Source organism: Piliocolobus tephrosceles, chromosome 6 (assembly GCF_002776525.5).
Source record: "Piliocolobus tephrosceles isolate RC106 chromosome 6, ASM277652v3, whole genome shotgun sequence".
Lineage (NCBI taxonomy): Eukaryota > Metazoa > Chordata > Mammalia > Primates > Cercopithecidae > Piliocolobus > Piliocolobus tephrosceles.
The window spans coordinates 79,741,381-79,767,030 of NC_045439.1; the positions used below are offsets into that span (position 1 = coordinate 79,741,381).

The 25,650-nt window shown below is 39.2% G+C and overlaps 1 long non-coding RNA gene across 1 annotated transcript in view; it reads left to right on the forward strand.

The window, feature by feature from the left end:
- The window catches only part of LOC111552756, a 246,961-nt gene that overhangs the window by 95,807 nt on the left and 125,504 nt on the right, over positions 1–25,650 (forward strand). The gene's annotated exons all lie outside the window — the stretch shown is intronic.

The window sequence follows — 25,650 nt, forward strand, 5'->3', positions numbered from 1 at the left end:
AGCATCACTTGCGTGATCTTGAACACATTTTGGAAAATGATGATCTAAATAATATCTGAATTTTAATTAACTAGTTTACTAATAGTTATTTTAACGGGTATCGGATCCCACTTTTCAAGTTGTTAATCTAGAGAACATTTTCAGAAATCTCTCATGTACATGAGAAAATGTCATTCCTTTCAGCATTTTCATTGATATAACATGAATTTGGTGTCAATTATAAAAGCACAAATGAATGCAATACTTTTATATATTGCAAGTAAAAGTTGTTTGCATCTGAAACTAATTATTCAGGCTCTTGGGACTGCGCCACTAATTAGTTGATCTGGGGAATGTTTATGTGATTCAAACATTAGCTCCAAATATACTTGATCAAATGTTTTAGGCTATTTTAGAAACCCATCCGATTAATTTTACGGCCAAGCTGATGATTTGAAAACTTCTTTTGAAAGTGATCCAGGAAAAAAGAGTAGACTTCATTCTGGTTGATTCAAGGGATATGTACAAGGAACGCTAAACCTCATTATAAACTATTATCTTGGTGGATTACAGAGGCACAGAAGGGTCTACCAATTGTAATTTCCAGTGAAAGAAATTATGAGTTATTAATTATCTGTAGAACTTGGGATTCATCCTCAGAGGGGATATCATTGTCTATGCAGGAAGAAGACCTAGTCACAAACAGGCTATTACAGTAATCCAAGCAGTGATGACTAACCATCTATTCATTTTAATTTCTTGGGTAATTGGTTCCATCTATTAGCAGTCAGCCACATATTTAAAAGACTTTTCTCCATAAAAATCTTTCCTCCTGGGTGTGATGGTCAGCTAAGCCCGTAAGCATAGTGGATTTTGCCAGCATCTTATATCAGTAATTTCAGACACTCCAGGGATTGGCCGTAAATACTTCCTCAAACAAGATCTACCCAGCCATTCCTATTATTTTCTGACAAAGGTAATCCCAGGATGGTATACATTTTGCAATTAGTTTTCTTTTATTATACAACGTAGATTTATATCATTTACTTAGCTGAATTCACGATATCTTCAGATCATTGCAGATATCAGTTTAATATGCCATTTCAGAAGGACTAGAGTAGCTGAATCTATTTTACAGTTTGCAATAAAAGCGGTCCTTCCTGAGATAAGAGCACAATAATGATTTTTATGTGGCTTTCACATTTCAAACTTGGATTTAGTTGAGCTACAAAATATTTACGTTTTTCACAACCAACAAGTTGTTGTCTTTACGGATTGAATGTAAAGAGACTCCCAACTCCATTTCAGTTTTCAAAAATGTCCGAAATGCATGTTTTCCTCTTACCACCACCATTGCCATCCAATAACCTACATTTTGGAAAAACAAACCAATGTGACCCATTTACAAGCTGAAACTAAAATGTGCTACCATGTTATTACGGGGAGGAGTTATTTAATTTATATCATTCTTAAAGGGATAAAAATGTCTGTTCTAAACAGACAAAAAGGATCATTTTGTGGTTCCCTGCTGCTGGAATTATACTGCTTTCCTTTGAAAGGCGTGTGATTCATGCAAAACTCACTTTATGAACTCAAACACATATCTCCTGAGATCCCCCTCTACAATTGTAAAACATAGCCCAAGAAAGAAAAGCGGATGGATTTATGGTCTATAAGATCAGAACAAGGAAAGGAAACATTTTATTTCATCTTTGAAGGTTAAAGTTGCATTTTAATTAATTTAACAGGCTTACAAGAATATTTTGGTTTTAAATTTAAAAAATTATGAAGAATTTCAAACCCAGAAAATTATAGTATCTATGTATGAATTATTAAGAGTAAACTTAGGTTAACATTGTGCGATATTTCTTTGATATGCATTTTAAAAGAAGCGCTATGCCCTCCCATTTATTCCCCAGCTTCCCTCTGCAAAGGCAACTTCTACCCTGAATCTCAGGGGTATCACTGCAATGCATATGTTGAAGTTTTACAATGTGTATGTGTATCCTCAAACAATATCTATTTTTCTTTACTTACTTACCGAAATATTATACTAGTCTACACCTTTTTTGTAACAACTTTAATGGTATGTAATTCACATAACACACAATTCATCCATTTAAAATACAAAACAATTTTACTGGTTTATATTATATTCACAGATAATTGAAATCATTGCCACAGTCAATTTTATAATATTTCAACCACCTTAGAAAGAAACTCGATATCCTTTAGCTATCACCTCTCATTGCCTGGCCCTCTGCAATGAAAAGAAACCATTAATCTACTTTCTGTTTTTATAGATTTGCCTATTCTGAAAGTTTTATATAAATGGAATCTAATAATACATATTTTTATGTGACTGGCTTCTTTCATTAAGCATATGCTTTTAAGATCTGTCTATGTTGTAATATTCCATTATATAGATATACCACAATTTGTTTATCCGTTGATCAATTGATGACCATATGGGTTATTTCCATTTTTTGGTTATTAGGAATAATGCTGCTGTAAACATTTATGTCCATGTTATTGTGTGGACAGATGTTTTCATTTCTCTTCGTTGTATACCTAGGACATGCATTGGTTTTTGAAGCATGTAACTCTAATTCTAATTCACTGTAACTGCTGTATGGTGTTCCATTATATGAATAAGCCTAGTTTTATTTATCTCTTCTCTTGGACAAGCTGGTGGCTTCTTCGTTTTGTCTTTGGTATGTAGTGCTGTAATAATGTCTTTATATGTGCTCCTTGTGCATACACAGGGAGTTTCCAAAGGAACACTTCTACAGGTGGAGGGTAAGCACATCTTGAAGCCTTCTAATAATTGCCAAACTGTTTGCCAACATTCCTGTAAACATATTTCATATCTAGCAGCACAATGTACACATTCTCATTTCCTCACATTTTCCCAAAACTCAGTGTTTTCTGATGATTTTGCCAGTGCGATGCATGTGAAGTGGTGTTTCATTAGTCTGTTTAATATGCATTTCTCTGGTTATTAGTGAAGTTGAGTATATTCTTATAGGTTTTTTGGTCATTCACATTTCCTCTGCAGTGAATTGCAGAATTTCAAAGTTACTGTCTTTTCTACTGGGTTATAGTTTTTCTCATTAAAAGTAATGCAAAAATTGCAATTACTTTTGCACCAACCTTTAATAATTTGTAACATCCCTTATAGATATTATTTTCATGTTTATTAAAAATAGATTGCAAATACCTTCTCCTGGCCTAAACCATTTTTTCTCAACTTTTAAAATTACTTTTTAAAAATCATACGTTGGTTTTAATTTTTAATATAAAATTTATCAGTGTTTTCTTTTACAACTTACATATTTTGTATCTTATTTAAAAATTCTTTCTTATGACAGTCTTATAATGGGAGTCTTCTGTATTTTTTTTCTGAAATGCTAAGTTTTGCTTTTTTCACATTTAAGCTTTTAATTCTTTTAAAATTTTGTGTATGTGTGTTTTATAGAATTAATTAAAAATCTAATTTCACCTTTTTCTATAAAGTTATCTATTTAGGTACCTAATTGTCCTAGCATCATATATTAAATAGACTATTATTTCCTCATTGTCTTGAAATGCCAGTTTGGTCATGCATTAACAGTGTGTGTGTGTGTGTGTGTGTGTGTGTGTGTGTGTGTGTGTGTGTGTAAGCAAGAAAGTAAGAAGGAAGGAAGGACAAAGGAAGGAAGGAAGGAAGGAAAGAAGGAAGGAAGGAAGGAAGGAGGAAAGAAAGAAAGAGAGAGAGAAAGAAAGAAGAAAGAAAGAAAGAGAGAGAGAGAGAGAAAGGAAGAAAGCAGGCAAGAAAGAAAGCAAGAAAGAAAAAGAAGGAGCAGAGATCATTTCTGGGCTCTCTATTCTGCTGTTTGTTGCTTTGCCAATATCACATTATTTACTTGAGTTTTATAGTAAATCTTGTTTCTGAGAGGACAAATCACTTCTTTCCTTTCTCTTTCTTCTTCATCTTCAAAGATTTTTAGGCTTTTTTTTTTGTTTGTTTGTTTTGAGACGGAGTCTCACTGCAACTCCCAGGCTGGAGTGAAATGGTGCAATCTCGGCTCACTGCAATTTCTGCCTCCCGGGTTCAAGCAATTCTCCTGCCCCGGCTTCCTGAGTAGCTAGGACCACAAGTGTGCACTACCATGCCCAGCTGACTTTTGTATTTTTAGTAGAGATGGGGTTTCACCATATTGGCCAGGCTGGTCTCAAACTCCTGACCTCAAGTGATCAGCCCGCCTTGGCCTCCCAAAGTGCTGGGATTATAGGTGTGAGTCACCATGCCCAGCCTAGGCTATTTATTCTTTTGCTAGTCCATATATACAGTATTTTAGAATGACATCACAAGTATTAAAGTACATTTGTTAAGTTCTGTGAAAAAGTCTGCCAGTTTTATGGTAATTGTATTACATTTCTAGATTAATTTGGAAAAAAATGATCAATTTTGAACTTGCTGAGATAAGTACACAATCTAAAATTCAAAGGGTAACTATTTTAAACAATAGAAATTGAATATATAAATTCAAAATGAGTACTAATAAAAAAGGAGATAGCAAAAATACAGTTTATTAAATTGGCATCTTTATAATCATATGCTGTCTTTTTTCTGTTTTTCTGTTTTTTGGGGGGATGGAGTCCACTCTGTTGCCCAGGTTGGAGTGCAGTGGTGCGATCTTGGCTCACTGCAATCTCCACCTCCCAGGTTCAAGAGATTCTCGTGTCTCAGCCTTCTAAGTAGCTGGGATTACAGGAGTGTGCCACCATACCTGGCTAATTTTTGTAGTTTTAGTACAGACAGGGTTTCGCCATGTTGGCCAGGCTGGTCTCGAACTCCTGACCTCAGGTGATCCACCCACCTCCACCTCCCAAATTGCTGGGATTACAGGCATGAACCACCACACTTGGCCTATAATCATATACTGTCTCTTTACATGTTATTATGTTTACTATTTTACCACCAAATCAATTTTACAAACCCTACAAATAATCATTACGATGTAGTTAAGGAGAAAAAGAGGCAAAGAAAAGTATATGGCAAACGAGAAGAACAAATATTATAAAAGAAATGGAGTCAAATATATCGGTAATCATAATTGTTGTAAATGAATTAAATTCACCAGTTAAAAGTTAGAGATCCTCAGGCTGGAAATTTAAAACTTCAGCTATAAATTATTTATAAATGATGTTCTCCACAGGTAATAAAAAATTAAAAGTAAGGGAAAAATTTAAAAAATACTAGTCCATTGCCAACTGTGACAGTCATGAGTACATGTCTCTTGGATCTTCAAGTGGAGAGAGCACAGTAAACCAAGGGCCCCAGCTGCTGTGCTCTGAATTCATGCTTCCCTTAGGCTGCTTTCAACCAGTGATTCCATGTGGCAAGGCTCCTTCAGCAGGCCAGTTCCTGGGAGACATGGGACTCCTCTGACAGATTCCTCTGGCTCCAGTGATCTCTAATGGCTTGGTCAAGCATCCTAAAAGCCTAAAAGCTATACCTCAATTTAAGATGTTTCTACCCAAACTTCTTCCTCCCTCCCTTCTCTCCTTCCCTCAGGGTTAGATTTGCATAGAGATCTGATGACTCTTCCAGTCTCTCCCAGTTTCCTCAAACTTTTCTCTCAAAAACCACAAATATTTTAGATTTTTTAAGTCATCTTGGAGGGACAGAGGGCCCAGACTTACACACTGACTGATATGATTTGGCTGTGTCCCTACCCATATCTTATCTTGAATTGTAGCTCCCATAATTCCCATGTGTTGTGGGAAGGACCCAGTGAGAGATAATTGAATCATGGGGGTAGTTTCTCCCATACTCTTCTGATGTTAGTGAATAAGTCTCATAAGATCTGATGGTTTTATAAGGGGAAACCCCTTTTGCTTGGTTTTCATTCTGCCTTGCTTGCCACCATATAAGATGTGCCTTTTGCCTTCTGCCATGATTGTGAGGCCTCCCCAGCCACATGGAACTGTGAGTCCATTAAACCTGTTTTTTTTTTTTTTTTTTTTTTTTAAATAAATTACCCACTCTCCAGTATGTCTTTATCAGCAGTGTGAGAATGGACTAATACAGTAAATTGGTACTGGGAGTGGGGCACTGCTGTAAAGATACCTGAAAATGTGGAAGCAACTTTGGAACTGAGTAACAGACAGAGCTTGCAAGAGTTTGGAGGGCTCAGAAGAAGATACGAAAATGTGGGAAAGTTTGGGAGTTCCTAGAGAATTGTTGAATGGCTTTGACCACAATGCTGATAATGATATGGACAATGAAATCCAAGCTGAGGTGGTCTCATATGGAGATGAGGAACTTGTTGGGAACTGGAGTAAAGGTGACTTTTGCTATGTTTTAGCAAAGAGACTGGTGGCATTTTGCCCCTACCCTAGATATCTGTGGAACTTTGAATGTGAGGGAGACGATTTAGGGTATCTGGTGGAAGAAAGTTCTAAGAAGCAAAGCATTCAAAAGGTGACTTTGATGCTGTTAAAAACATTCAGTTTTAAAAGGGAAACAGCATAAAAATTCTGAAAATTTGCAGCCTGACAATGTGATAGAAAAGAAAATCCAATTTTCTAAGGAGAATTTCAAGCTGGCTACAGAAATTTTCATAAATAACAAAGAACCAAATGTTCATCACCAAGACAATGGGGAAAGTGTCTACAGAGCATGTTAGAGACTTTTTCCTCCCATCACAGGCCCAGAGGCCTAGGAGGAATAAATTGTTTCTTGGGCCTGGCCCAGGGCCCCCTTGCTGTGTGCAACCTAGGGACTTGCCCTGTGTCCCAACTGCTCTAGTCAAGGCTAAAAGCGGCCACAGTATAGATCAAGCCATGACTTCAGAGGGTACAAGCCCCAAGCCTTGGCAGCTTCCATGGGTGTTGAGTCCGTGGGTGCACGTAAGTCAAGAATTAAGGTTTGGGAACCTCCTCCTAGGTTTCAGAGGATTATAGAAATGCCTGGATGCCCAGGCATTTTGTGATTTCAACTTAGCATCAAAATATACAAAAAATATTGACAGACTTACAAGGAGAAAATAACAAATATATAACCATATTGATTTCTTTTCAAACCTGCCTGTGCTTTCACTTTGTGCATAGTGCTTTTCTCAGGGTGCACACATGCACACACACATACGTCTTTAGTAATTTTTGATATTTTCACTGTATGCTCTCTTCCACATTCTTGTCCTGTCATTCCAGGTTATTGTGATGTGGCAGATTGTTGCCTTGTGTACTTATTATTTCCATTCTTGACTCATCTTTAATAGGTACTCTATCCCCATGCTCCACCTCATGCCAGGAATCCCTATGGCTTGGCCTGTGAGACCTGAGGGGATCTGCATTTTCTTCTGCCAAGTACCATAGAGATATCACCAGCTTCTTGGTGTCAGGAGTTCCTGGAAATGGTAGTGTGCATTTGGACTCCAGATAATATAAACAACAGGAAGAGTGACCAACTCTACTGCTTTGCCTAGAACTGAGGGAGTTTCCAGGATCCAAGACTTCCAGACTTAAAACTGGGACAGTCCTGGACAAACCAAGATGATCGACCACCTTAGCACTATCCTGCTTTTTATTTCTTTTCCCTCAGGGAAAAATTGCATTCCTACCCAAATCTCAGGCAGAGACAGACAAGTTTCTATATCACACCCCTTACCACAGTAGCATCTGCAAGTCTAATGTACAGCATAAATTTAGAAGTAATTTATAGAAATGGTGACTCACAGTGTCTGTTATTTGGCAAATCCATGTGTTTGTCTCAAGTCATTTAGGACTTCTCAAGTCTTCCTTTCCACTGAGGCTACAACCCTTGGAGACAGCCAGCTTTAATCAAGAGGCTTGGTTCCCACTGTCCTTATCCTTGGTTTAAAGACTGTATCTCCTATCCCTGCACATAGTATTAAAATGTCTCCACCCCGCCACGCTCTGGCCCTCCTGACTCATTTGCTCCTGTGTTTCTGACTCTTGTTTAGTTCTTCCTTTACTTCAGACAGCTTGGGTGTTCCTCTTCTTGCTTGTGAGTTCATTCTGCATTTAAACATTTCATTTTATTACATTTTGAAGCATTTTCTAAGTCTTTGTAGTCGGAGGAGTGTCACATTATCTTCATCTACCATCTTTCCCAAACCTGAACTCCTCCCACAACAAGTTTTTACCAGTCTGCCTGGCCCTGCAGCAACACAGCCTAGAAAGTCTGTAAAATACAGTAAGTTCTGAATGATTTGAGGTGATGGAACACATGGGTTTGCCAAATAACAGACACTGTGATTTACGATTTCTATAAATTATTTCTATAGTTATCTTTTACATTAGAAAATATAATTATTGTTTAATGAAACAGATACAATAAATTCTTCCCTATGGTCTCTGTAGTTGAGAAAAATCATTGAGTTTGGCATGGGATATATAAGGTATGGGATTTGTTTATTACAAACAGTGATATGATCAGCCCTCCAGCTCCAGGTTTATTTTTTCTCCTATCTCTATGAGAATGGGCTGTGGCTCGTTCTGGCTGGGTCAACACACGTGCCCCACCCTGAAATGTTCTAGGTTCAGGAAAAGGTGATCACCTAGAGAAGGTGAATTTCAGTCTTTGGTCCTTAATACTGAAGAAAAGTCTCTGTGCTGGGCAAGGTCCACATGTGCTGGTTTAGAATAACTTGGAGGCTCCCATCCATACGGGGTAATTGGGGTTATTTAGTAGGGAAAAAAGGAACATATTGCTTTTCTAAGAATTTCGAAGAAAATAATTCTTGAAAGAAAGATAATCTCACCAGAATAATATATTTGAAACCCGAAAGATTTCAGAATGAAAAAAAATAAACCTTGAGAAATAAATATATATGTATTTTTAGTTCTACTCTTGATTATTCTACATATTCTTATATACATCTTTAACTTGTGAGCACTGGAACCAGAAAATATTTATAAGTAAGCATTTCTTATTTTTATTTCTACATTTTGCAGAGAGAATTTAATGAAATACTAAGTAAAAAGTATTCAGGAGCCAATTTGGCTATTGAAGCTGGGACCGGAATGCTGGTTGCATGCCCAATAGCCATTATCTCTGATTTCATTCAGGTTTCTACCTTTTCCCAACATAGTCTGGTGAAAATCCTGATTCACCTCAGTCAATCTCTGTCGTTCCATTGCCCTAACAAGTAACTGGACTTAGGAACAGGCATGTGACCAGCCAATGAGAAGTAAGGGGGGATCCGGTGAGAGTTTTTCAGCAAAGAAATATTCTTTCTTAAAAAGAGACAAGGCCAGGCTCGGTGGCTCATGCCTGTAATCCCAGCTCTTTGGGAGGCCAAGGCAGGTGGATCACGAGGTCAGGAGATCGAGACCATCCTGGCCAACATGGTGAATCCCCGTCTCTACTAAAAATACAAAAATTAGCTGGGCATGGTGGCTTGTGCCTGTAATCCCAGTCTACTCAGGAGGCTAAGGCAGGAGAATTGCTTGAACCAGGGAATTTGGAGACTGCAGTGAGCCGAGATCGCGACACTGCGCTCCGGCCTGGAGACAGAATGAAACTCTGTCTAAAAAAAAAAAAAAGAGAGAGACAAATGATACTAAACATCCCTTTCATTTGAATGAATGCTGTTGTTTGCTTCTAGTTGTAGATGTCATCTTGCAAGTTTGAGGAGCTTGTTAGGACAAGGCCAATACATTGAGGTTGGTATAGTGGCAAAAAGAATGAACAAAGATCCCAGCATCCTTGAGATGTTTTATTGAGCCATCCTAGAGTTACCTGAGGCTAAGACTCTTGTTATATAAGATCACAAATGCCCTTACTGTTTAAGCCAGGTAAGGTAAGACATTTTTTTTTTTTTTTTTTGGCCATTTACAACCCAAGTCATCCTAATTAATACAATAGCAATCATTGAGGGTCTTGGTTTAATCACTGCTCAACTGGCCCTTGTAAGATTTGAAGGCCAACAGCAGAAAGGATTTAAGATATCTTCACTCTTCCCAGACAGGCTAGGTAGGGGCAAAAGTGGTAAAGAGGAGATGAGAAGGCTGCTGCTATTTCTAGCATTTTATTTGATTCTATTACCCATTTCAATGGAAACTTCTAACTCTGTTGGAGGTACCAAGTTCCCACTAGTTGGTGATTCCATGCTCAAAAAGCAGAAGCTGCTGTGGTTTAATAAGTAATAGGGCTCCTGCCTACATCAAAAGTACAAAAATTCCCTGATTTTTTTTGTCCTTTTCTCTCCAGGTACAAACACAATCCAAGATACTTGGTGCTGCAGGGAGGAGGGTGGGATGTGGAAAATGTGTTTATTTGGCACCTTTACCCCACAGCAATATTGGAGTCTAAGAGGTTGAGCTGCTTGTTTTATAATTTTAAAAGGGAGGGAGATTTTTCTACAACTTTTCCTGAGTGAATACAACAAGTCTAAGCAGCTGATAACTGCCAAATAAGGAACCTGATCTTTCTTTCTGTTGTGTTTCCTTGTTTGTTATTTTCCCTTTAAAGCTGGAAACAGTTGGTGGCCAGAGATCTCAGGCTTCCGACTGCGAAGCTGTTGTGGACACACTGAGGCTGGTTTTTGGGGGCTGATCTGAATTCCAATGAATTCCAATGCAGCAGGGGAGATGCCTGTTTGAGACTGAAGGGCTTGCTCCAGAATATCTTTTCTAGGAGCACCATGCTCTGAAAGTTGTTGCCAACATGGAAAATACCCCAAGGTCTACAGATACCCACCTTTCCTTCTACTACTCTCTCCAAGCAATCCAATAACAGCCAGAGAAGGCTGTTTGCTAGTTGGATCCTTTATCTCAAGTTTACTGCATTTAGTTTTACAAAGACACAAAGACATGCCTTGATTTGGGGGATGAGGGATGGAGAAGGAATATTCTAGAGCCTAACAAGGTGTTTCAGACTGTGCCCTGGAATTATTTACATAGATTCAGGAAACATAATGCTACCTAACCGCCGCTGTTGTTACCTAACTTCCACTGGTCACATCTACAGCTGGGCTTCTGAGTATGAAAGACTCCCTGGATCCCTGGAAAGAGCAAGGGGGCCGGGGGGAAGGCTAGTTTCTCACCGGTTATGATTTTCCTCTATCAATAACCAGATGGATGCTGATGGCAAGGAAAGTATAAAATGGGCCTCAGACTCTCTGTATTCAGTGTTCTTTTGCGTTGGCATTAATCAACGGCCCTGTGCTTTAGTCATGACTAGCTGGAGTCCAAAAAAATACTTGGGATTTAGAAATCAAACAAAAAGATAATCACTCAGAAATCAGATTTAAATCTGCAGTGACTAAAGTTGCTTTGTTAGAGAAATAAAAGTGTTAAGAAGCTTTCTTTTCTTCTGAGGCTACTAAACAGTTGTAGCTGCCACAAACAGGTTTGGGACTGTTTGCACTGAGTCATGTCAAACCCATTTAGCATGTGGAAACAGGCTATAGTTACTATGATTTCAAAGCACTTGCAATTGCTCAGGAAAGGAGCACAAGTATTTGCTCTGATTTGGAACACTCAATGCTTTCCTTTTTAATGTGAAAGCTCAAAATAATACAGACCTGCTTTTGGTTGGATCCCAAATGCCATCTCCACATCAGGAAAATGAGAGACAAATATTAATACAACATGGAAGGCCAGTGCAGGCAAAAATTACAAAGCATGTCACACGGTCATTTTACAAAGTGACTTTTAAAAATAAAAAATAAATAAAACCAGAAAAACCCCACAGAGACATATTAATGCCTCAACCTGGAACAATAAAGCTGTGTTAAAAACACTTGCCATTAGCCACCATCTGCTCTGCGCAATTGGGGGTAATCTTTATGTCCTCTTGACAGCTTTGCCTCATTCCATGGCCGCTTAATGAAACAAAGACTCCACCATGGACAAAACATTTGGGGGTAAGGATCCCTCAGGTAGTTTTATATTGTTTCAGAGCTTTGAGTTTGATGACCAACATTCAGTACTCTGTTCAGGGTTGTCAAGATTGCATATTGAATTGAAGGAAATTTGCTAACTATATTTCCGTCCTCTCTCATAATGCTCTATCACTGTCAGCATTTTCGGCACAAATCCGAGGTAAGGTGGGCTCACCACATACATAACAAAACCAGTTTCTTACTCCACTCTTTCTTTCTTGTTGTGTATCTCAGGAAAGTCTCTTGATTAGAATTCCAGCAGTATAACTGCATTTTTCTCCCATTCAAACTCATACTGCTAGACTATTTAGCTAATATACTTTAGAAAATTAAAAATATAATTCTCATTCACACCAAAAGTAAACTTGTTTTCTCTTTGTAGTGCTGTGGGTCAAGAAATCTTAAAACACATAAGCAAGACAAATGGCAAAGGCATGAGATCCCCAATTTGGCAAATAACTCTTAACACATAGAGGTGCCAAGCAAAGAAAACATGTTATTAACATTCTGAGTGCATTGAGCCCACTGTTTTCCCTCCTTCAGATGTGATCTTACTGCATCTGAGGAATATGACTAGAGAAGGGAAATGCCATGTAGGTAGAATGTCTCAATGACACACACTTTTATTCCCTATGGTCTTTTATTCCCTACTGGTATTTTCCCTACCTGGCTGTCTGTGATGACTCAGAACCATAAAACACACTTTGATTTTTCTACAACAGCCTTCTCCAGTTTGGGGGCTACATGGACTTCTGTGTGATGAAGTTCCTGCTTCATCTGTTGTGAAGATGCTTGTCACAGCAGAGGAAGTGGGCCAAGGCCATAGAGGCATTGTCGTGGGAGCAGGTGTTTGCTTCAGTTGTCTCCAATCCCAAGGGTAATGCCCTCTGACCCACTCCAATCATAGTTAGTCATTTCCTGCTACTTCACTTTATGCTTCTGTCTCCCGGTGGTGCACTGGGAGGAAAATAAAATTGGAGGGATGGGGAGAGGGGGAAATAGGGAAAAGACGAAAATTCAGAGTGGGCCTAGGTTAGCCCAGCAGATGTACTTTCATTGATCCACACTTTTGTATTCCCTGTTCTCCTAACCTATGGACGATATTTCTTACCTTAATCTCAAAGGGCCTTACAGTCCTTTGTAAGGCATACCTTCCATTTAAAACAGTAAAAATAGTTAAGACTTCGCTTTGAATCCATCCAGAGAACTCACTCTCTGCTGGGAAGAATTACTCTAGACATACAAGATACAAAACTTCTCTCTTCCCTCACCCCCAACTTCTTGTTTCTTCTTTTTTAAATCTTAGACTGGCCACGGACCTCATTCAGGCCAAAAATGCCGCACTCCGCCGGTCAGCAGGTAGTCTGGGGGACCCTGAGACCAGTAGACCTCATTTGAAGGGGCAAAAATCACTGCCCTAGGGATTTATGTTCTCTTGAAAGATTCCTGTAATAAGTATTTTGCATATAGGTATGTGAGTCGGTGATCAGAACTGTCTTTCTTCTAGTTGTGATTTTTATGCTCTTTCAGGCAGCACAAAGGAGAAAAGTCCAGAATACTTTTGATGATGGGGGTTTATTACAATCCCTGTGGTGTATGCACCATGTCTTATGGATAATAAGAATGGTAGCTTGCCAGTGTTTGAATTATTGCTCAGACTGAAATAATGAGTCATCTCAGTGCAAATCAGTAACCATAATCTCCAGAAGAGGTGATATGACCGGGTTAGTTTCCACCTTTCAGTATCAAACACTCCACTTCATCAGAGATTTGCCTCATGGACACATGGCCATGCTCATATCCAGATCGGTCATCATTTCATCATCATCCTCCTACTCTTCATCATCCCCAACACTTATCTAGGCCCTGTTCTAAGAATTTGATATACATATACTGAAGTTAATTGTATCAGCAACCCCATAGAGTAGATACTATTATCCTTATAGATATTACAGATAAGGAAATGCTATCGACTGTATGGAGTTATTGATATTTTACAGATAAAGAAACTGAGGCACAGAAAGATTAAGTTACTTGCCTAAGGTCATCTAGCTAATAATTGGAGGGACCACAATGTTGGTTCCAGGCTATTAATTGATAGCACATCCATGCATCCACGCTGGCCATGGGTTATTTGGAGATCCCTGATTTAATCAAGTAGCCCGATTAAGGCAATAGTACACCAGCTGTGTACTGGAGGCCCCTTGCTGCACCAGTTAAATCCCTTTAATTTCTGGATGTGGGGAAGTTCTGGGATCCTCAGGGAAGAGCTGGGGCAGCCACTTTAGGGCTGAGGGAGAGGCTTTTTTTCAATGTTAAGAAGGAAGTACAGATGGTCCCTGAGTTACGATGATTGACATGATTTTTTTTCATTTTTAAAAATAAACTTCACTTTCGAACAATTTTAGATTTACAGAAAAATTGCAAAGATACCCCAGAAAATTTCTGCATACGCTTTACCAAGTTTCCCCAAAAGCTATCATCTCATATACCACAGTACATTTGTCAAAACCAAGAAATTAACATCAATACATTACTATTATCTAAACTACAGATTTTACCACTCTTTCTCTACTACTATTGTTTATCTGTTCCAAGATCTAATCCAAGACACTTCATTGCATTTAGCATGACAATTTTTTTATTATTATTATACTTTAAGTTCTGGGAAACATGTGCAGAATGTGTAGGTTTGTTGCATAGGTATACACGTGCCATGGTGGTTAGCTGCACCCATCAACCCATCATCTACATTAGGTATTTCTTCTAATTTTATCCTTCCCCTAGCCCCCCACTCCCTGACAGGCCCTGGTGTGTGATGTTCCCCTCCCTGTGTCCATGTGTTCTCATTGTTCAACTCCCATCTATGAGTGAGAATGTGCGGTGTTTGGTTTTCTGTTTCTGTGTTAGTTTTCTGAGAATGATGGTTTCCAGCTTCATCCATGTCCCTTCAAAGGACTCATCCTTTTTTATGGCTGCATAGTACTCTATGTTGTATATGTGCCACATTTTCATTATCCGGTCTATCATTTGCTTAAGATTGTCTTGGCTATGCAGGCTCCTTTTTGGTTCCATATGAAATTTAAAGTAGTTTTTTCCAATTCTGTGAAGAAAGTCAATGGTATCTTGATGGGGATAGCATTGAATCTATAAATTACTTTGGGCAGTATGGCCATTTTCACGATATTGATTCTGCCTATTCATGAGCATGGAACGTTTTTCCATTTGTTTGTGTCCTCTCTTATTTCATTGAGCAGTGGTTTGTAGTTCTCCTTCAAGGGGTCCTTCAAATCCCTTATAAGTTGTATTCCTAGGTATTTTGTTCTCTCTGTAGCAATTGTGAATGAGAGTTCATTCATCGTTTGGCTCTCTGTTTGTCTATTATTGGTGTATACGAGTTTGTGATTTTTGCACATTGATTTTGTATCCTGAGACTTTGCTGAAGTTGCTTATCAACTTAAGGAGATTTTGGGCTGAGATGATGGGGTTTTCTAAATATAGAACAAAGTCCTCTGCAAACAAAGACAATTTGACTTCCTTTCTTCCCATTTGAATACCCTTTATTGCTTTGTCTCGCCTGATTGCCCTGGCCAGAATTTCCAATACTGTGTTGAATAGGAGTGGTGAGAGAGGGCATCCTTGTCTTGTGCCAGTGTTCTTTTTTTTTTTTTTTTTGAGACGGAGTCTCGCTCTGTCGCCCAGGCTGGAGTGCAGTGGCCGGATCTCAGCTCACTGCAAGCGCCGCCTCCCGGGTTCATGCCATTCTCCTGCCTCAGCCTCCAGAGTAGCTGGGACTACAGACGACCCCCACCTCGCCTGGCTAGTTTTTTGTATTTTTTAGTAGAGACGGGGTTTCACCGTGTTAGCCAGGATGGTCTCGATCTCCTGACCTCGTGATCTGTCCGTCTCGGCCTCCCAAAGTGCTGGGATTACAGGCTTGAGCCACCGTGCCCCGCCTGTGCCGGTTTTCAAAAAGAATGCTTCCAGCTTTTGCCCATTCAGTATGATATTGGCTGTGGGTTTGTCATAAATAGCTCTTATTATTTTGAGATACGTTCCACCAATACCTAGTTTATTGAGAGTTTTTAGCGTGAAGGGATGTTGAATTTTATCAAAGGCCTTTTCTGCAACTATTGAGATAATCCTGTGGTTTTTGTCATTGGTTTTGTTTATGTGATGGATTACATTTATTGATTTGCATATGTTGAACAAGGCTTGCATCCCAGGGATGAAGCCAACTTGATTGTGATGGATAAGCTTTTTGATGTGCTGCTGGATTTGGTTTGCCAGTATTTTATTGAGGATTTTGCATCAATGTTCATCAGGGATATTGGCGTGAGAGCAAAGACACAATGTACCAGAATCTCTGTGACACAGTTAAAGCAGTGTTTAAGGGAAATTTATAACACTAAATGGAGAAAGCAGGAAAGATCTAAATAGACACACTAACATCACAATTAAAAGAACTAGAGAAGCAAGAGCAGACAAATTCAAAACCTAGCAGAAGACAAGAAATAACTAAGATCAGAGCAGAACTGAAGGAGATAGAGACATGAAAAACCTTTCAAAAAAAAAAGTGAATCCAGGAGTTTGTTTTTTGAGAAGATTAACAAAATAGATAGACCACAAGCCATACTAATGAAAAGAAGAGAGAGAAGAATCAAATAGACACAATAAAAAATGATACAGGGAATATCACCACTGATCCCTCAGAAATACAAACTACCATCAGAGAATATTATAAACCTCTATGCAAATAAACTAGAAAATTTAGAAGAAATGGATAAATTCCTGGACACATACACCCTCCCAAGACTAAACCAGGAAGAAGTTGAATCCCTGAATGGACCAGTAACAAGTTCTGAAATTGAGGCAGTAATTAATAGCCTACCAACCTAAAAAAGTCCAGGACCAGATGGACTCACAGCCAAATTCTACTGGAGGTACAAAGAGGAGCTGGTACCATTCCTTCTGAAATTATTCCAAACAAAAGAAAAAGAGAGACTCCTCCCTAACTCATTTTATGAAGCCAGCATCATCCTGATACCAAAACCTGGCAGAGATTGACATGATGTTTTAACTTTAAGATGGTGTGAAAGGGAAACCCATTCAATAAAAACCATACTTTGAATACCCATACGACCATTCTGTTTTTCACTTTCAGTACAATGTCCAATAAATTCCATGAGGTATTCATCATTTTATTATAAAACAGGCTTTGTGTTAGATGATTTTGCCCAACTGTAGGCTAATGTAAGTGCTGTAAGCATGTTTACGTTAGGCGAGGCTAAGCTATGCTGTTCCATAGGTTAGATGTATTACATACATTTTCAGCTTATAATACTTTCAACTTCTGATGGGTTTATTGGGAAGTTACTCTTAAGTCAAGGAGCATCTGTATGTCAATATTTTAGTAATCGATAGTCCCCAGTGGTACTTAGCACTGCCCTCTGAATATTTATGCATACTTACCTGACCCAAATTCTATTCAGTTTTGCTTAGTCTTTTTCCTTCTAAACAGGAACAAAGGCATCAGTTACACCATCTCTTCTCCAACACAGACACAATCTACCCTTTTAGTAATGTACCATTTGTACTATCAACTTTAGAATTGAACAGTATCAATATGGGATGTCTTTGGACGCTGTATCTGAAATTAGTTTGAGTGGGATTAGCTTAGGTAGCGATGTTTGTTACAGAACTGGTAAGAGAAGGAAGGATATGTTTTGAGTGCCAGACCGCATCTCCTTTTGCATTTACAAGTTCCCAGCTACCCAGGCTGCTGCAGTGGCGTTCTCTAAACCTGCTTCTGACTGAGTGATGCTCCATTCATGAATTGTTCTTTGCTCAAATAAATTCTGTTAAGTTTATTTTGTCTAAAGTTTTTCTTTTGACAGGAATAATTGACTTAATTCACCTAGGTATAAGCCAATAAAAGTCTTCCTGTCCCTGTCCAAAAAACCCTCTGAATGAGCTATTGTAACTTGGATAAGGTAAATCGTCTTCTCCTATTAGGCTTTGTAAGTTTCATTAGTGGGCCATGCAAGGTTCTAATCTGACAATTTTTTTTTAAGCAACCATAACAACCCAGGGCAGTCCAAGTCACCTATTCAGTTGCTTTCCCTTCAGCTATCAGAAAAGATGCCTTAAGGATATTCTGTGAGGTCACGTGCCAGAAGAGGATTCTGTGTCGATTCCAAGGATTTCACAGGCAGTTCTTCTGGAGAGTATCTCTAACTCAGAAAAGACAACTTTAAATAAGTCAAGAGACAAATCTCATAGACATGCTATCAAAGAGCCGGTTATCCTTAAAAAAAATTTTTTTTTACTGTAATAAACAGCCTAAATGGGATACCTTAAAATTGCCTTCAGAGGGCTGAACTCCAAACAGTGTGATTAAAAGTAGCCTTTTCCTTCTAAAATTGCCTTAAGCTTGAGGCATTTAGTTCAGGACGACTGTTTTTTGTTTCTTTGATTGTTTGTTTTTCAGTTCTCCATGAATCTATGACAAACAGCAGCCAATTGTCAACAGTTGCCAGGTAGAAAAGAATTGAACTAATCTGACATGGCAGCTCTTCTCCCATCCCAAACTTGACATTTTTCAAGTTATGCCGGAATTATGTGCCCAGAAGGACTTAAATCCTTTCTTCTGATGACCTTATACCTTACAGCAGCTCTAAGTTGTAGAAGAAATAAGGAAAACTTACAGTGCTGAAAATGGCCCCTTTGTGACATAGTATTGCTCAGTTTGGTATCTAGTCAGGTTGAGAGCATTCTCTGAACCTCAGACATCCCAGAACTTCATAACCACTCCTGCTTTGAGGGATGGGAATTATGGTCTACTCCTGGTACTGGAATCCCAGTTACAAGCTGATGGGAAAGATTCACTACAATTACATGGTTCCTGAGCTTCGGTTAAGATTCATGTCCTGGCTTTGAATGACAAACATCACTCTGGTTTGACATATTCCATTCTGGGGGGTCATTTTCTTTCCTCTTTATTAGAACTCCATGTTTTAAGTGAGGACAACACCAAGTAATACCCAAGGATAAAGGTAGAATTGAGGTGTGAGAAAAACCTAGTCATAACTTCTGAACTTTCCACTATCATTCCAATGCTATTTGAAATAATTTTTATTCTGGGATAAGTGAGGAAACTCTCTGCCATAACCCAGTAAACCTTTAGGGCCTTTCTGTCCCCCCACCCCTACCCCCATGCCCCTTAAAATCACCCAGTAGAAACCCTTCTGGTGGGATTTTTAAAATTATTTTTATTTTTTATGGGTAGGTAGTAGGTATATGTATGTATTTATGGGGTATATAAGATCTTTTGATACAGGCATACAGTGTATAATAATCACATGAGGATGAATGGGGTATTCCTCACCTCAAGCATTTATCCTTTGTGTTATGAACAACTCAATTATACTCCTTTAGTTATTTTTAAATATACCATTAAATTATTACTCACTATAATCACCCTGTTTTGCTATTAAGTACTAGACTTTACTCATAATTTCAAATTTTTTTTTGTACCCACTAACCCTCCCCACTTCCCTTCCAACCTCCCCCTAACCTTCCCAGCCTCTCGAAACCATCCTTCTACTCTCTATCTCCACAAGTTCAGTTGTTTTAATTTTTAACTCTGGGGGTATTTTTACTGTAGTGTATAAAGCTTTGTCAAACCTTTGTTTATTTATTTGTGTTAATCCATGAATCTTTAAGAGATTATTCAGATTAAATGGCTCATTCTACCAATGAAGAAACTAAGGACTCCAAGAGAGGAAATGATTTGCCTAAGATCCCAGTAAGAGAGTGGAAGAGCTGGGATTCGACATCAACACTGCCAACACGTGTCTAAGCTAATTACCACTGCATGCTTTGTCACACAACTCACTACTTAATAAAAATCAAGTTAGAGCAGCAGCTTACAATCTACGGAGTGGGAAAAAGATCTGGTAGATCAATATGTATGCAAGAGAAAGTAGAAGAATCTAGGGAAAATGAGGGTTCAATTTAACTTTGTCCCCAAAGCTCACGTACATACTTTTTAAAACATAATTTATTTTTTCATGCCAGGCAGGATTTTACATTCAACATGAGACAGCAGTAGAATGCATTTCCAGTTTAAGGTTAACTCAAAATAGGTCGTGGTTAGAATTTGATTGGGGAAGGAATTGAAAACATATGTTTGAAGTTATCCACAAGACACTCATTGCTTGACTCAGATACCTCGTGTCTCAAGTCTGTTCATAATCCAAGACTCTCTAAACCACGGACAAAGCCATCACACATAAAGAACAAGATCTAAAGTCTAATTTATCCTTCTACTGCAGTTCAGCAGATGATCATCCCAAATTTCAAAAATAAAAAAGTGAAACATGATTTTATTTATCAGAAATCTGATGTGATAAGAATATTTAATATTTTAACTTTAAATGAAGGTACATCAAGGGAAGTGCATACGAGTGTTTGGTTTGATGAATCATCACAAACTGAATGCATTCATGTAAGCAACTCTACATCAAGAAACCATGCATTATTAGCACCTTGTCTAGCCCCTCAGTCACTGGACTACCCTCTCCAATCCCCAGAGTAATAACTGTTTCCTGCCTTCCAACCACATACACTAGTATGTCCTCTTGCGTACTTCTTATAAATGCAATGATGTAGTATGCCCTTTTTGGGGTCTGACTTCTTTTGCTCATTCTTGTGCTGGTGAGAATCATCCATATTGTTGCAAATATTTGTAATTGTTCATCCATTGTGCTATTGTATTACCATTTAGCCATTTTATTGTTGTTGGGTGATATGGTTTGACTGTGCCCCACTCAGATCTCATCTTGAATTATAATCCGAATTGCAACCTCCACATGTCAAAAGAGGGACCTGGTGGGAAGTGATTGGGTCATCAGGGCAGTTTCCTCTATGCTGTTCTCCTGATAGTGGGGGAGTTCTCATGAGATCCGATTCTTTGATAAGTGTCTGGCACTTCCCCCTTCTCTTTCTCTCTTCTGTTGCCTTGTGGAGAAGGTACTTGCTTCTCCTTTGCCATCTGCCATGATTGTTAAGTTTCCTGAGGCCTCCCCAGGCATGCAGAACTGTGAGTCAAGTACATTTCTTTCCTTTATAAATTACCCAGTCTCAGGTAGTATCTTTATAGCAGTGTGAAAATGGACTAATACATTGGGTGTTTGAGTAGTTATTCTAAAGATATTTTATAGTGTCAAATTGTTTGCAGAAAACATTAACCCAAAGGAAATAAACTCATATTTTAGAGATCTGGTATAGTCCACTAAGGGAAAATACTAGCTCACATGATGGAATTATTTTCCAAAATTTCCGATCCTGAGGACAGTATTGTATGTTTCGGTGTGGGGCTATATCTGTGTGTGTGTGCATGTGTCTAACTCAGTGTCCTCCCAGCCAACAATTTCCATTGAGCCTTTGGTGACTAGAACATGAGGCTGGCAGTGAGGAGAGTTAATGCTGCATGCTGCAGTCAAGATGAATGGCTGAATTATTGTGACATTAGCAAACAAGTAATTCGTTTCCCATGTCATTGTTCCTCATCTCAAGCTGGTTAGCCAAGCCTTTTCAAAATCCCGACTTGTTCAACCTGATACCAGTTACGGTCCATTTCAAGCTCTTCTGTATAAAATGCAATCTTGTCAGAGGGAAGACACCTGCTCCCAGCAGGAGGGTTACTCACCAACTGCCAAAGCCTTTGTTACAGTGTCTAGAAACAAAATGATCTTTCCATCTGGAATGTGTCTGCCACCATAACTGCCTGCCTTTAGTTGACTGCCAACCTGTGGTACCAGACCGAGGCAGAGAAACATGGGCAGAGAGTGTTGGGAAATGGATTTCTATGAGCTCTTGACATTGTGATTTTAAAGCTAATTTTCTCTGAATAAGAGCATGGGTGACCTCAGCAAAATACACTTATGTCTAGACCTGATTTCTCCTTTTGTGATCCCAGTTCTCTTACTTACTTCCTATTGCCTATTTCGAATTTTTATAAAACCTCATATACTTAGCAGCGGCAGAGATTCGAGTTACCCTGAGTTACCCGCAGCATATCTATATGGGTCCATAATAACTTCAGTCCTTGGTTCCTCAGAAGAAAGAATTTGAGTGACGGGCACAAGGCAGAAAAAGAGACTGAGGCAAGTTTCAGGGCAGGAGTGGAAGTTTATTAAAAAGGCTTTAGAACAAGAAAGAAAGGAAAGAACCCTTGGAAGAGAGCCAAGTGGGCACCCGAAGGTCAAAGAGAGCAAAGAAGTGCCTTTAGCCTTGATCCTGGGATTTTATAGGTTCGCTTTTTCCCCATGATTCTCTCCTTAGGGCTTTCCACCTGTGCGGTGCCCTCCTTACCCTTGGGAATTGAGCACACGCAGTGTGTTTAGGGAATTTTACGCATGCCCATCTGAGGCTTCCTTCCCTTTTCCGGTGGAGTGTACCTGGAAGATCATACTTCACCATTTTTGTCTCTTAATGTGCATACCCAGGAAGTTGCTTCTCCCTGGGATCTGCCTTTAATTAACATGTTAACAGGTGTGGGCCTTCAGGAAATGGCCTCTCCCTGGCATTGGCTTCCAATTTATCACTTTTAGAGCGGCAATGCAATAATTGCCGAACCATCACCCGACATACCTAGTGGGTCAGGGGAGAGCCCTCTCCTGCCCCACTCATGGCCAACTACCTATGACAATATTAATTTTCATTTTTCTGCACAGAAAACACACTCCTATTTGGGGTCCCAAAAACCAGTGGGCTGCTGCGTTTCTTCACCTCTCCACCCCACTCCCCACCCCCTGCCACTCTGGGCTACCAGGCTCCTCTGACCCCCTCAGTCCTGGAAGGCAACTGCATCACATAGAATGGACACAAAGGGATCCATCCCTTTGCATTGTGGCTCTGTCACAGGAGGCTCCTTTTTCTAGCATCCAGTTGCCCAGCATCCCATTAACTTTGCAGCTCTGCTAAGAACTTACCATGGGGGTCCGCCTGTGGAATTTGCTGTTACTTAACACTGAGTCAGGTCCATTTCATGGTTAACAGATACATGTTCCAATACCAATTCCCTTCTTCCAGATTGGAAATTACCAGTGTGCTCATAATTTCCACTACCTGTCCCTCAGAGTTACAAGGAAGCAGAGGGATTCTGAAAAGTTTGGCTTTATTTCTGTCTTCACTGGTTTGGTCCCAAAATGTAGCCAGATATGGTTTTCAAGTGGCAGACTTTTAAAAATTCCACCATGGAAAATGTACACCAATTTAAAGGAAGTATTTTAATTCAAATTATCAAATATTTGTAAGGTACTGTTTTCTGTAGAAACTCATTTAAAAGAACTGTAAGATTTCATCTAGTGACATCTATCTTACGTAATTGGTGTTAATGGAGTAAAGGCCACCCAGTTGGATGCTTGAAGGTAGGATACTGAGAAAGAAAAACTTGAAACTTAACTATCTTAAGACATTCTGTAAACTGTAAAGCATAACACAAAAGCAAAGGATTGCTATTTTAATTGACCCTAGGAATTAAATTTTTAAAAATTGTCTAAATACTCTTGGTCTCCAAATTGGGTATAATCCTAAAAAACAGCTCTTACCGAATCCGCAGTACAGAAACCTCTCCCCCTTACACTAATCTCTTCCTCTAAATTTTTTTCCTTTGCAGGTAAATAACCTCCCATGGGTTCCATCTTTGCATCCTATTTGATTAAAACAACACTAATGACCAACTAGTCTAGCTCATTCTTAACAAACTATTGTGTTCTAACAAGTGTGGTTTCATTTATTAGCTTTCCCCCTCCAGGGAGAAAAGAAAGGATGAGAAAAGGTAGATATCAGTTTGAGGTCAGCAAGGAGATTTAAAACTAAACTACAAGGGGAATCTACACCATTTAGCCATAAAGCATTTTCCCCTGCAAGCTCAGGAAGTATTTCCAATTATTTACAAACAGATAACATTGTGTAGCTCCCTCAACATTATAGATAAGTCAACCGAAAACAACTAGTTTGACAAAATTGCCCAGCATCCCATTACCTGTGCAGCTGTGCTAAATATCCTCCATGGGTGTCCCCCTGTGGAATTTGCTAAGAAAGCATAGTGGAATGGGTTGCCCTCTAGAATTCTGGAAGTCATGGGATCAGCAGCAGGAAATGGCTCATATCATTGATGCACCAACTATATCAATTGAAAGATTAGTTGTTGTTGTGTGTGTGTGTGTGTGTGTGTGTGTGAGAGAGAGAGAGAGAGAGAAGGGAAGAGAAAAGAGAGAGGGAAAGAGCATAAATAGATGGTAAACATGCAGCAAGTGTAAGAAAATGTTCCAGACCTTCCAACTGAATGAATATTTTATTACAATCTGTCCAGAGACAGCTCAGCTTAGTGATCACTAGAGAAAGGCCTTTCTTCTGGCTCAGCTTTTGAGAGTGAAAAGTTATTTTCCTCATCTTAATGTAGATAAATTCCTATTATACTATGGTACAATCGAGAAGCAATTCAGCCATGCTAAGCCTGAGACTCTGAGACAAAATAAATGACTCTAGTTTAGTGGTGCATATTTAAACTCCTACAAAGCAACATCTTTGAAAGTTTACCTTTTATTTTCTGCTTTTCTAAAATGCTTCCTCTACAGATGCTGAGAGAGGTCTGGGTCACTTCTGTGTTTCGGGGCTCTTGGTATATTATAAAATACAATTCATATTGAATGGGAGCCCCTGAGCATAAGAGACTCTACACCTGTCACTCTTCTGATAGGTTTACTTCATTTCTACCGGTTCATGGTGCTGAATAAATCTTAGCAGTGGGAAGTGATTGGAAAAATAGGTGGTTCTCACCAGTGATTCTCAAAGTCAAGTGTCACCTGATTCAGAATGATCTGAAATTCCCATTAGAAATTCAGATTTTAGAGGCTCATGTTAGACCATCTTAGTCAATCTCTTTGGACTGGGTCTCAGGAGTTTGCATTTATTACAATGCTTAGGTGGGTGTTTTGGGCACAGAAATATTTGAATGTTTGAGAACCATTGAGATAAGGGGTGGGGATTGAGGGCAAGGAGGCTTGATTTCAGATGTGATTAAAGTTGCTGCCCAGAATCACCATTCTGCTTATATTCTGTGTGAAAAGACCACCTTTCAATGTCCATGTTTTTATTGTTTGTTTTTAGAGACAGGGTTTCACTTCTTCACCCAGGCTGGAGTCCAGCAGCAGGATCATAGTTCACTGCAGCCTTGAACTCCTAGGCTCAATCAATACTCCCCACCTAGCCTCCTCAGTAGCTGAGACTACAGGTGTGCACCACTGTGCACAGCTAATTTTTTATTTTTGTAGGGATAGGGTCTTACTATGTTGCCCAGGCTCTCAGACTTTTGGCCTCAAGCAATTCTCCTGCCTTAACCTCCTAAACTGCTGTGATTATAGTCATGAGCCACTGGTACTGGCCCCAATTTTGTTTTTTTAAACCAGCCTGTTTCTGCTGTCTCCATTGTCTTGGAGAGCAGTTCAAAGAAGCAGGCACTTTGAACCCAAGGTGCTCCTGCTGTTTCCTTTCTCGTAGGTTCTTGTAACCACTAGAATGAAGAAATAAGCATTTTTCCTCCAGAAAAGGCTTCTTGGAATATTCTTCAGAAAACCCTAAGAAGGGCCTGCGCATAGCTATGCCTGTGGGACAGAAGCTATCACAGAGGCGAAGAAGGCAGGACAGCAGGACAAGAACTATGTCATCCTGAGTTGTCCCACTCAACACTGTCCTCTGCACA